General features: G+C 44.0%; 1 long non-coding RNA gene across 1 annotated transcript; it reads left to right on the top strand.

The window, feature by feature from the left end:
* Positions 1-4597: 4597 nt before the first annotated feature.
* Positions 4598-13473, top strand: LOC133235502 (uncharacterized). The gene is made up of 2 exons (XR_009732566.1): positions 4598-5199; positions 13174-13473. It is a non-coding gene; the product is annotated as an uncharacterized LOC133235502 (long non-coding RNA).
* The last annotated feature ends 309 nt before the right edge of the window (positions 13474-13782 follow it).

Below are 13782 nucleotides of genomic sequence, written 5' to 3'. Positions count from 1 at the left end.
TATTGACTGAACTGTGTTCCCTCAAGATCCACAAGTTGCAGTCCTGACCCCCAGACATATGAAATGTGATTGCATGTAGAGAGAGGGTTTTTAAACAGGTGTGTGCGTGCCCAGTTGCTTCAGTCGTGTCTGACTGTTTGCGACTCCATGGACAGAGGAGCCTGGCGGGCTAGTAGCTAGAGCTCCTCTGTCCATGGGATTCTCCAGGCAAGAATACTGGAGTGGGCTGCCATGCCCTCCTTCAGGGGATCTTCCTGACCCAGTGATCGAGCCCGCGGCTCATGTGTCTCCTGCATTGACATGCAAATTCTTTACCACTGAACCACCGGGGAAGCCCTTTGATACATATATATATATGTGTGTGTGTGTGTGTGTGTGTGTATGCTGAAGCCCTATTTAGTTAAAAAAAAAAAAACCCAAAACCAGGGCATAAGGGAAAAAGAGATTATTTTAGATTATATAATGTTAAAATGGAGAGACCTGTAAAATGCCTCTGGCTTTAATCTCCTTGTTAGGCATATGAGGAAACTGCTCAGACAGGGTGAACATGAGCGGGGTGGACCACACCACAGCACACCATACCACACCACACCACACCATAACACAGCACACCATACCACAACACACCACACCACACCATAACACACCACACCACACCATACCACACCACACCATAACACACCACACCATAACACACCACACCACACCATAACACACCACACCACACCATAACACACCACACCATAACACACCACACCACACCATAACACCCCACACCACACCATAACACACCACACCACAATACAATACACCTGGGTCTCCAGGTATCCTGTTGACATCATTTTTCACTATAACCTGGCATTTATTTGGGGAAAATAAAGGGTGATTTTACTATGGGAAGATGGTTAAAGTATCGATATTACCATGGAGCCATTCTAAAATTAAGTAATGAAACCTCTCCCAAGAGGTTGTTTACAGATCTGAATTTCAAATATCAGTGTTTAAAATATGTAGTATTGTTCATCAAACTCCAAAGCCAAATTTCTAGGAGCAGCTATAACTGCTCATCACTTTGACAATAAGCATTAGAGCTACTACTTTTCACGTGCCTGCTCTGTCAAACAACACCAGGTCCTTAAATACACTTTTTCTTTATCTAATTATCACTTAAACTTTTGTCTTTGGTTGCTTCATCTGTAAGCAGAAGACAGAAAGAGTGCCTACCTCCTACACAAGTTGGCTGTTAGGATGAAATGAGGTAATCCATGCATAGTACTTAGCAATGTGCCTCACAGCATGTGATGCTTCATACGTGTTAGCTGTTATTGTTAGTATCTCATTTATTTCTCAAAAGAATACAGTGAGATACGTATTTTTGTCCTTATTATGGAGATGAGTAAACAAACTCATAAAGTTAAGTAACTTGCTGTTATATTGTTTATAATTTATTTTTATAACTTCATTGTAGACAGTGTGATGCATCTGTGCATGTGAGATACACTTAATTACCCCCAGTGGTGGTTCGTTAACATCTAAAGCTCTCCCTCAGAAACCCACTCTCTGAAAATGGACTTTAAATATCATTATCTATATTCTCATCAGAGCATCTGTTGATTAGCGTAAGAGATATTAGAAATAGGTTTTCATTGATGAAATGAGTGGCAGCAAGAGATATGTAGGCTAGGAAGACTGCTTAGCCATTTCTGCCCTTGTAGGAACAAAGTACAGAGCTGACTTGGCGAAGCCAGTGGCCCAGCACTTACTTCTGGGACCCTCACATTAACGGAAGGTTCTGTCCCTGGATCCATAAGAAGACTGGCTGATCCTGACTTCAGAACATGGTTGAGTTTGCCTTGATGCAAAAATCCTACAGGGGCACCAAGGGACCCCATCCACCTTCAGAAACACTCTGTGACTGTGTCTGTCCAGGTTGCTGGGAATGTCTGTGTGTCTGTCTGAGAGTTGCTTTCATTGAAGCATAACCTGAGTAGCAGGTTATTGTGGGAGGAAACATAAAGCTCCCACCCACCTGTAGGAGTGGAGCCACTGGTACCCAGGGTGATGTTGGGTTGAATGGCCCGATTGTTGTGGATCATTTTACATCACTTTCTTGAAGCCGCACAGCATGTGGCAGAATTGAAAGTTCAGCCTGCTTGACTCTCAAGTGTGTGTCCTTAGCCGTCTCATCTCACCACCTGTTAATAGAAATGACCCAGGATACTTCTAATTACTCAATTCAGGGTATTTCCATATAAAATGGTGAAAAAGTATTGTAAAATATTGATAGTTTCCCTGAGACAGCAGTTTCTCCACTTGGGCATCATGCATCTTGAAGGTTCTATGATGAGCTTCAGGGTTCCAAGAATCACTGCAAGTTGTATGAACATTTTCGAGATATGTGAATATGCAGAGTTATTTTTTCATGATCAGAGTCCTAAGTTTCCTGCAGACTCTCAAAAGGGTCTGTCTATGACTTCACCCCTAGAAACATTTAGTTCTGCTTAAGAAAACCAGTTATGAACCTATCATCTGCCCTCTGAAGACATTTTCCCAGACATCAGCCCATGAATTTTCCTGAACAGTTTACAGTTAGAGGTAAATGGAAGGTGTCATTGTCCTCATTTTGCTTGGCAGGGAACGGAAGTGCCAAGGTTAAGCTGACTCAGCCCCAGGAGTCCTGATGCCCGGGCAGGCTCCGAAGCTGCTTTGGAGGAAGTCCTTTGCTACGTCCCTTATCTCTCTCTTGCAGCTCCTTGGTTGTGTGACTATCTGCTGGCCAGGCCCCTAACTTTCCTGGAAGTGCCTCCCATCTTTCTGCCTTGGTGCTTTCCTCTCATGCTGCTGGCTTTGCCTGGAAGCTTTCTGGTTCTTCCCACCCTGCATGGCCCAGCCAGAGCTCACCTGCTCAAAGCAGCTTCCCTGGCCAGCTTGCTAAAAGGGGCTCTTCTCTTATTCTGTATGAACCAAGCTTAAGTCTATGGAAGTCAGCAAAGCATTAGCCGTGGACTGCGTGGGTGGTATCTCATATTGGCTCATCTTAAACCATTACCTGCATGGTGTGTTTGTTGTCTGCATTTGCCAGGCCACAGCCATTGGTAGCCATCAGTATTGTGTGTCCCAGGCTCTGTCCTCACCTCCTGAGGCAGGTCCTTCAGCCTTCCTTGAGGTCACCTTTGTTTCCGAGGGTCCCCAGGGTGGCCATGTATGGTCTGAATCCCCTCCCTCCTGCACTGACTCTGGCCAGTGGTGAGGGCTCCTGCTGTGGCCCTGATCTCACAGAGCTCCAAGAACTTGCTGCTGCTGCCCGCTAAAGCCGCATTGCCCCAGGCTGCCCTGAATGGATGCTGCTCTGCATCTCTGTTCACACGTGGGGGCCTCTCAGTGACCGACCTGAACTGGCCTCCCAGATGAGTTCCAGGGTATCCTTTATCTCACCTCCGAGTTGTTCTTCGCTGCGTGGATCTAGAGCAGTGGGGCTTTGCTCCCAATGACTTATGAATTTTAAGCTCAGTAGCTGTTTCCTGTTTTATTTGCTGTCCCTTTTTCCTAGAATTCATCTGGGAGTCCTTGGGGACTGTGCTTTCTGATTCTAGAGTCCCACCCCTGGTCTAAAGTATATTTGCTTCTGTCTTTCTCCTGGGGAGGGTTTTCCAGGAGACCATAGATAGCTACTGGATACAGTCTTTGCCTCATTCCTTCATAGAACCCTTGCAATGACCTTTTCTCCCTTTTTTTAAAAAATTACTTTTTAATTAAAATATAGTTGATTTACAATATTGTGTTGATTTATAATATTGTGTTAATTTCTGCTGTACAGAAAGTGACTCAGTCATACACATATATACATTCTTTTTTATATTATTCTCCATTATGGTTTATCTGTGGATATTGAATACAGTTAGTTTTCTGTGACAATAACCTTTGGAAGCCAATACTTTCCTGTGTCTGGGTGAAGTTAAAGCCCAGGGGGGATGAAATAACTTGCTAAGGTTGCCCAGAAAAGTAGTGGTAGAACCAGGCTCCCTGATTCTTAGCCTAGTGCTTCTTTCTCAGATGGCCTTCCAGCTCTCTCTCTCTTTTTAAACCCCAAATATCTCTTTTTTTCAAATGAAATTGTTCAAGAAGTGCAACATGTGAAACAAATATGGCTGGACCTTCCCTAGATGAAAACAGGATGAATGTGGGGCTTTCTACAGCTCAGCTGCCCCTTCCTCAAGGGCAGCTTGGCCCCAAGCTTTGTCTGAGGAAGTATTCCCAAAACACTGCTGCCAGGGTACCCAGTATTACCAAGAACACTGACGTGCTGTCTATTCCATCAAAAAAGGACATTTCCCACCCTGAAGGGACGCACAGTCATTTTCATACAGGCCAGTCAGGAACACAGTTTTATCTGGTGCTGATTTATTCTTTCTCTTCCCTGCCCCTCCCCACCCCCCACCTCTACTTCTCCTGAGTCACATCTCCAGCGCTCTGTGTTTAATCTCTCAGTTATCACTTCTACCCTGCTAGCTCCTTGAGCTGAGATGCTTTCATCCTGGCAGGTGATCACCACAAGCCTTAAGGAGTGGTAAAATGAGATGGACAAGTCATCGGAGGCCCTAAGGCTGCTTTAGGTGACATTCGTTCAATTTCACTGGCTCTCCTGCTGAGCTTTAGGCTTTCCATTCAGGCTCATGAATGCCACGCCTGGGGCATTCCAGCTGAGCTGTCTGAAGCTGAGCCAGGGTTTGTAGATGGCTGGAGAAACTATGTGCTGAAGCAGCAAGACCCCTGTGCTGTCATCCTGTTGGATGACACCCCAGGAGCCTCAGCCAGGCCTTGTATGACCAGGTGCTGCGATGGTCTGCCCTGGGTGGTGAAAAATGTGAGGGGAGTGAGCAGCAGCCCGAAGCCCTCTCCCTCCCCGCCTGAGCTGGGAGTGACTGCAGGATGAGCAGGCATCAAGGGTTCAGGGTAGACTTGCCAGAGTGAGAGAGGTATGTATGAGCCACTGAGAATGACTCATGGGCTTTCCACCTGATTCTGGAATGTTGGCCCTTCCTGGTTACGCTCTAGGAGATGTTCAATTCTAGTAAAACCTCCCCAGGAGCCACACGCTGCCAACTCCACACTGTTCCTGTTTTCCAGATAGGCAGAAATAAGGCTGTAGAAGGGAAGCTGGATTCCAAAGTGAAACTTAGGGACACTTCCGTGTTTCTGGTGAGGATTCTGGTTTAAAATGGCTATTGACACAGGGGATACTATGTCAAGAGTGTGAGTCTTCCTGAAACAGCACATTTTGTGACTGATGGCTATTCCCATGGCCCCTTTCCAGAAGGCAGCTCTGCTTTGTGATGAGTAACCATAACTCACATTTCCATAGCAGTTTATAGTTCCAGAAGCTCTTTCCAATATATATCAAACAGGGTCCAGGGCAGGTAACAATAACCACTTTAGAAGTTTAGGCAGAAAGAGATTTAGTATAGAGAATCCGGGGCTTAGAAGAAACAGTCTTCAGGCTGGTCTTCCACGAATGACTACCAGAGCTGGATCCCAGAAATGGCTCTACCCAGGGAGCGTCTACTTCCGCCACCATCAGGAAGCCAGTCCAAGAAATTTTGGCTCTAAGAATATAATTCATTGTAAGTTGGAGATCAGAACTCTTGGCTCTAGTTCCAGTTTTGCTCTGTGCTAGCAGAATGTGTACCTCATGCCTTCTTAAGTTTCTAAATCCAAGTCGTTTGAAAATGGAGTCTGGAAACTAGGTTTTTATCTTTCCAGCCTCTGTGATAGAGAAAGGCACACTAGAAAACTGGATTGATGCGTCGACTCTGTATCTGCCATCCCATACTACTTCTCAGTATTCACGGGAAATCTGAACGTGACAGAAGAAGTGATAGTCTCATTTATTTAGCACATAAAGAAAGAGGGTGTGGTGGTGAGGCTAGAAGGAGAAAAACAGGGAGATGCAAGGGTCAGGAACTGTTGAAGTGAGGTTTGTGTTGAGCAAATGAAGTTTGTGTTGAGCTCTAGAGAATGCAAGGGCTAGAATGCATCAACTAGATGAAGGGTTGAGCAGGAACTGCATTCCGGGCAGGAATAGCAGGCTTGTGTTCTGAGTCTAGAGGGAGTGTGAGACAAGTGCAGAATTGAAAGCACATACCTGTGGGGCAGGGAGAAGGACGCAGAATGAGGCTGGAGAAGCACCAGGGACAGGCAGGCAAGCCCCGTACGCCCCATTGAGAAATTTGCCTTTGTCCTGAGAGCAGCGGGAGGGAGATGTTGGAAGGGTGTGTGGGACCTGATTGTGTTTAATTTTGAAAAGGTGACTGACTGCAATGAGTGTCCTTATACCACACCCAGATTCACTTAACAATTTGCCGCCAAACTATCACTCTTACTTAGTACTAAAGGGGTTTATTTTCGTACCATCCTCATTCTTTCATTCCAAGCAACAGGAGAAAAACAAGAAGAGGTCTACAAATCTGGGATGGTATTTATAGGGGTTTTACATTTGTGTAAATAAAAGCCTCTGGGAGAAACCATTAATTTCCTTTGTAGCTGCTTTAGGATGTTGGGAGTGGGGGCAGGACTCGGTGTGTGCTGTTGACACGTTTCTACATATTGTTCTGTAGGTGGAGCTCGACAAGGTGTGGAAATGAATCAGCAGGCGAGGTCTCTGACGGTGCCTCTGATCCTGTAGAAATGGGCAGTGCTGGGCCGCCTCGGCTTCCCTCAGGGAGAGCTTGGTGGAGGGTGGGTCTCCTCTCACTGACCAGCCACTCATGGGCTTGGTAGCTAATGGTCAGGGCCTGTTTCAAAGAGATTAAAGATCAGAAATTTAAAAAACAGACTGATTGTACACCAAAAAGGCCACATGTTTTAACAGAATTGGCCCCTGAGAGTTCCAGGACTCAACTTCCTCCAGAACCCTTCCTTCCCAATGGAACTCAGCTCTGTTAGCACCTTCCTCCAAGGAGGGTTTGGCAGACTCACCTCCATGGAGACTGAGTCTCCTCACCAGGTTCGAGCTTCTTGAAGGAAGAGATTATACCTTTCACAAGTGTTTGTATTCCCTACAATGTTGGTTGTGGTTGGTTTATGGTCTGAGCTGAAAGTATTCACAGATCCTGAGATTCTTGACCTTCTTTGGGTCATGGGGCCATGGGATAGGATGCTCATGAACCCAAGTTGGAAACCTTTGCTTAGAGGAAACCTTCCGCAGAACATCTCGGTAGTGAACCACTTGCTGGTTCTCTCGAGCCTGTACACTGAGGGGTTGTCCACACTGGCCCAAGACCGATGGCGGGGTGCAGGAGATATGCTTGGTGAGGTTCCCCTGGAAGAAGCTGCAGTCCTTGTGGGCACCACCTCCCCTTCCTGCAGAGGCGTGCAGAGCCAGAGCTGGTCTGCAGATGCGTTACACGACAGAGTGTTAACAACCATTCAACTGTGTGAACCAAAGACACCGATGCTCATTGCTTGCTCTGCGTTTCTTTTATGGGTTTCCCAGAGAAATTGCTAAGGTGGGGAGCCCTGTGTGGCTCATGTGCTGATGTGGCTCACACATCAGCTGGCTGCCTTCCAAAGCCACGGTTGCCTACCCAGGGAAAGCACTGGATTGTGGCATTTGGGGGTCTCTGTATGAGCAGCTAGAGTGTGTTGGGCTTGGTGCTCTGAAGCTCACTTCCGTGTTCATTTGGAGCCCCCTCTGGCCTTCTCTACTTCTCCATCTATAGCTACCCAGTAGAAATAGAAACTCAGGAGAATCATTTCTGTTTATATTTAGGGAGTTCTTAAAGAAATAAATACCAAGAATTCAAAGCATTACCCATTTTTTCCATTAAAAATGATAATGATGAAGTGATAAATGATGCATGAAATAAAGCACAATGGGCAGATAGTGTCTTCAAATTCATAGAGACAGAAGGGAAATCGGTGGTTACTAGTGCTGGGTGGGAATGGAGAAAGGAGAGCTTTGTTTTTGAGTACAGAGGTCCACTTTGGGGAGATGAAAAGTTCTGGGGATGGGTGTGGATGCTCTTCATGCCACTGAACGATACACTTAAAAATGGTTAGAATGGTAAGTTTTATGTAATGTATATTTTGCCACAATAGAAAACAGCCACTGTGAACAGAATTGCCTCAGTAAGAGACCCGAAACTTGTCGAGTTTTAGCTTGGGGCTGTGTGTGTATTTATATTAAAAGTAACCAGTTTCCTGAAAACATACAACCTGCTCCTGGCCCCAAGGCTCTTTTCCTGTGCTTTTGTGCATCCTGAAGCTGTCTCCACCGTGTGTTGGTCAGGAAGTGGGTGACTCATGGGGTGTTTATGACAGATCTCTGAGTCACACACATACACACACACACTCACACTCTCTCTCACACACACAAACACACGCACAAGTCACCTCTCCCAGAGGCTTCAAAGACACGCAGGGATTTGGACGCTGCCGGAGAAATTGCCTGGGGCAGGCAGGAGGTGGCCAGCTGCCTGTTGCCAGGTGCATTCCTGAGCGACCTCTCCTGTGCCTTAGTAGTAAACGGAGGCTGTGGCCGCAGCTCCCAGCCCCAGGCCCAGTGTTGCTCCTCTTGGGGTCTCTCTCTTAAGGTCAGCCTGAATGGTGGCAGCAGTGAAAGCAGCTGGGACTGGAAGCGCCTGGCGCTGCTGGCTGCCATGGGCCGCGCCTGTTTTGTGGGCCTCTGCACATTGCAGTGAGTGATGCTGGGTGGAGACTCACAAGATGGCAGGTGTGGCATGGGTGCCATGGTCAGGGTAATCACAGGGCTGGTCCGACATCTTCCTGGTGCTCCTGAATTGGTTTGGGAGCTACTCAGCTTCATACAGAAGTGGAGGAGTGAGCGGGACATTAGCAGACCTGGGCTTAGACTAGACTCTTCCTAGCTCCTCTAGTTACCATGGTAAACCACTTAAGTGTTCCAGCCTCGGTTTCCTCCTAGATCGGGACTGCCTGGCACACATCTCCCAAGCCACCTATCCTCCTGCATCCACAGCAGACCCCACTCACTGCTCACACACTCTCCCCAAGCCTAGATGCCCTCTCATGGTCCTTCCCACACAGCCCTCTTGCACCTCTTTCAGTGAATTGGAGTTAGCATTTCAGATGACACCTTTTTGCTTCATGAGGTTGGCTCTCGATTCTGACTTAGAATCACTGAAGGGCATTTACAAAATACGGATGTCTGAACCCTACCTGTATGGGTTCTGATTTAATTGGTCTGGGACAATCCCCAGGCGTTAATGTATTTTAAAGCTCCCCACGTGATTCTGTTGTGTAGCCAGGATTGAGGGGCACTGGTTCGATGGTCACTGAGAGCTCATATCCAAGCCTCTATGTACAAATGTTGGCATTAAGATGGCAATGTAACTAGGCCAGTTAGGCCACACTCTGGTGGCAAGAATATAAGGTTGAGATCCAGGAGATTGGATTCTTGTTTATAGTGTTCACTCATCATTCACTGTGATCTTGACTGAATTACTTATTCTTTTTGAGCTTTAGATTCCACACGTATAAACTGGGAGTAATAATCTCTTGAGCTTCCTATGTCACCATATTTTAGGATGATGTTATGGTAAAAGACAAATGAGAAAAGTACGACATCAAGTGTTACATAAATTATTCCCTTCTAATAACCCCAAGTGCCCCCGATACTGTTTTACAATCTTGAAATAAAAAATTGAATCTATGTTTTAAGAGGATTTTGTGAAGATCGAGTGAGATAAAATACACAACAGCACCCAGTGTGACGCCTGGCAGGTGTGCAATAAACGCTCGTTTAGAAATTTTGGTGGAGATTAGTGCAACACTACATCACACATGGAGTTTTATGTGCCTTAGAAGAAGGATAAGCTCGTTTCTGTGGTTGCTTTGTTAGAACTGGTTCTCTGATTTTAAGATAACAAATTATGAACGTTAATTCCTGAAATAATTGCCTTGTAAAATATGCAAATGATACAGAAGTAAAAAGAGCAAAATCTGAAAGTTTTGCTTATCTTGCCCACTCTACTACTCCCTCCCTGTCCAGAAGTAATAGCCAACAGTGATTCAAGTGTATTTGTCCAGTTAGGCGTCTTTCTGTACATTTACATCACACATACCCACGAAGGCATATATTAAATTTTTTTCGACTCTATAGTGCAATGTGCTTAATTAACAATGTGTTTTAGGGATCATTCCCTACTTCTGATAAGTTATTTAACTCTTAATGCCTTAGTTTCCTTCTTTGTAAATGGGGACAATAATAAGGTCATTATAAGGTTTGAATTAGTTCATATTTGTGGAGTGCTGAAAATAGTGTCTAGCACTTTTCTATGGTTAAGCTCACAATCTTATAGAAATAGAGATTTCTCTAAATGTTTATTATATAACAGTCTAAAAATAAAAAAAAAAAATTATCTTCATTTGTGCTAAACTTTGGGCTAGTTGTAAAAGATACCCATCGCCCTGCAAGTTAAGAGGCTGTTTTGAAAGCATGTATATCCCTTACCAACTGTTCATGCTTCACACAGGGAGTGATGGGCACTGGGGCCCAAGCTTGGGGACTTCGATGATTTTATCCTAATGGATATCCTGATGTCAGCCTTTTCTTTCCAGTTTTGTATCTCAATTTCTGTACTGAAAAGCGAGGTACAGTATTATCCACAAGACAAGGGGTGCCCAGAAGAAATGGACTCAAAGTGGTTATAGCTCATGTTAGCTCACGACATTCCAAAGTGTTCACCAGCATGGCTGAGGAGCAGTGGGTCATGACCTTGCCTTTAACTTCTCTTTAGATTTTGTTAGGGAAGGTACGAGGCAGAAGGTATTGGCATTTTGCCCCAGGAAGAATTTTGATCAAGGATAAACATATTCCAAGATGCTGTGAAGTCGAAGTCTCATGAATGCTAAGTGATTTCTTGGCATCAGAAATCAATCTTTCATGTCAGTCCTAAAAAAAATAAACACTTTTACTTTCTTCAGTACCGGGAATAGCCAGGTTGGCTTCAGCTATTACAGCAAAAGCTTTTAAAATAATTACTTCTAGAATATGATAATATTAATGATTAGCTTTGTGTTAAAATTGAAGAGATAAGTAGTTAAATACTAGGAATAATAAACCTTGGAAGTGTCATTGTGTAATAAGTTTGCCCTTTACAAGTATCATTTTTCAATGATTTTGCTCATAGTAAATTGTTCAGGAAAAATTGAACCCCTCACTAAGTAACTCTCTTTCTACAATTTAGGTGACTGCTTAAAAAATGATCTTTGATTTTCATACCTTAGAGTCAGACCCTTCAAAACAACAGATTTTTAAAGAAGCAATTACACTCTCATTTAAGGAGTATTTTCTATGTGCTGGGCACATGCATGCACAATCTAATTAGCTCTGCAAAATAGCCCCATAGAGTGATAGTGATTATTATCATCCCATTTTAGAGATGGAAAAATCGAGGCTTGGAGAGGTTAAGTAACTGGTCAAATGAACACAGCATGTGAATAGCACGTGCACTGCATTTGTTGTAAGGTCTCTTTAGCTTCCTTTCATCTGGAACAGTTCCTCAACATCCCCCTACCCTGGCCCCGGCTTCTTTATGTCACTGACATTTTTGAAATGCTCAAAAAATGCAAAAGTTGTTTTGCGGAATATCTCTCAGTTTGGATTCAACTATTTTCTAATGGTTAAATTTATAAGACCCAGTTTATAGAGTCAAGTGACTCAGCTGATATTTTTAATATTATATTTATATGTTACCTATATTTATATGCAGATATAAATATAGATGCATTTCTGTTACAGAAGTTACATAATGACACGATTGGAGAATTTAAATGGCTTTAGAAAATACACAATAACAAATGAAGTTTTCCTGGCCCAGGCCCTTTCCCTAACCTGATTCTGTTGACAAGTTTCTGTTTCTATCCTGAAAAGACATTTGTGTGTCCACTGCTAGATACATGTCCATGCTTACAGATGCCATTTTGTTTACCCAGAAGGTATCACTTAAGCAAAGACTCAGATCCTTGAACTACCTTCGTGTTGCAGAGAAGGAAAATTGCCGGGGTGAAACGAATCTCTGGGCCTTTCTCTGGTTTGAAGGAAAGCTCCATGTGCTGCTCTGCATCTCACCTGTGTGAGAGTCGGGAGGGCAGGGGGCAGGAGGGCTTGCACTGAGACAGCAGCATTCTGATGACTAGGACAGACCAAGGTCAGTGTGCACCGAAGCTCTGTGGCGTTGGCTTTCCTAATCAAATCGTTTCCTTATGGGGCTGGTTGGGAAAAACTGGTGGTTGGTTAACCCAGGAAAACTTTTAACAAGGCTGAACTCAAGGGTATGAAGGCCTCCACTAAAGATGATGGTTCTATACATTTTTTCATTGTTTTTCCAGTATGGTTTATTATAGGATATTGAATGTAGTTCCCTCTGCTATACAGTAGGATCTTGTTGTTTATCCATTCTCTATATAGAACAGTTTGCATCTGCTAATCCCAAACTCCCAGTCCATCCCTCCCTACTCAATCTCCACACCCCGCCCCCCCCCAATCACAAGTCTGTTCTCTGAGTCTGTTTTTGTTTCATGAAAATTCATTCATGCCATATTTTAGATTCCACATATAAATGATATCATATGATATGTGTCTTCCTCTGTCTGATTTGCTTCACTTAGTGTGATAATCTCTAGGTCCATTCATGTTATTGCAAATGGTATTATGTCATTCTTTTTTATGACTGAGTAATATTCCACATTACTTTATCCATCTTCTTTGGCTAAAGTAATCTTCTTTATCCATTCCTCTGTCAGTGGACATTTAGGTTGCTTCCATATCTTGGTTATAGTAAATACTGCTGCTGTGAATGTAGGGGTGCATGTATCTTTTTCAATTACAGTTTTGTCCAGATATATTGATGGCCAATTTTTAAATGTCACTGCAAAAGTTGGATTGAAGAGGCCCTTCTTGCATGGGACTTTTAAAAATTGTAAAAACCATACAATTTTTTGTATGGTTTAATATGCCAAACAAATTGAGTTTAATATGCCAAATAAATTGTTTTAAAATGATCAGGTTCCAGCCAACTAACGGCTGATAATCTCTGAAAGGTAAAAGCTAGAAGGATTTCTTGACTGGAAATAGAGCCTCTAAGGTTTGTGACACAGTACTTGCTTTTTTCCCTACCAACCCTTTTCTTGCAGCTCCTCCTAGATGACAGGCCACAGGCCCTCCAAACTACTCAAATAATTGCCCCGTTCATGAGTCAGATGGAACAGAACAGTCGTTCCTCACAGGGTGGTTTAATGATGCGGCGGCCACAGTACCAGTTGATGCCAGCTCCCTAGTCACCATCAGCAACTGCTTCCCTTGCTTCTTGTCTGCTCAACACAAGAAAAATCCCAGGAAACATCCTTGCCTTTGAACAAAAGATTTTAGAATTTCTACTGTCAATAATTTCTACTGTCAATACAGCCTGCTGGTTGCTCCAACCAGAATCTATACTGATTTTGTCTGTGTGTGTTTGTCTAGTATCACCTAGGCAGGGATTAGCAAGAAACTCCGTAGGAATTCATTTGATGGCTAATATGGAAAATCCCAGAATTTTAAAAGTCCAGAAAAAAAAAAAAGCCTGATGTGCTTTCCAGACAGTTGTAAAAGTTCTACCTTCCCTATAATTACAATCTTGAGACTCACAGAGGGCAGGGAGAGAAGGAAGCACAGGCCTTGAAAGCAGGAAGAAAACATTCAGCTGCTGACCCCTTGGTGGCACTGAGCATTGTTTTAAGAGGTGAGATCTGCTGAGGAATAGC

The sequence above is a fragment of the Bos javanicus genome, chromosome 2 (assembly GCF_032452875.1).
Source record: "Bos javanicus breed banteng chromosome 2, ARS-OSU_banteng_1.0, whole genome shotgun sequence".
NCBI classification, from domain to species: Eukaryota; Metazoa; Chordata; class Mammalia; order Artiodactyla; family Bovidae; genus Bos; species Bos javanicus.
This window is presented reverse-complemented; position numbering and strand designations above follow the sequence as displayed.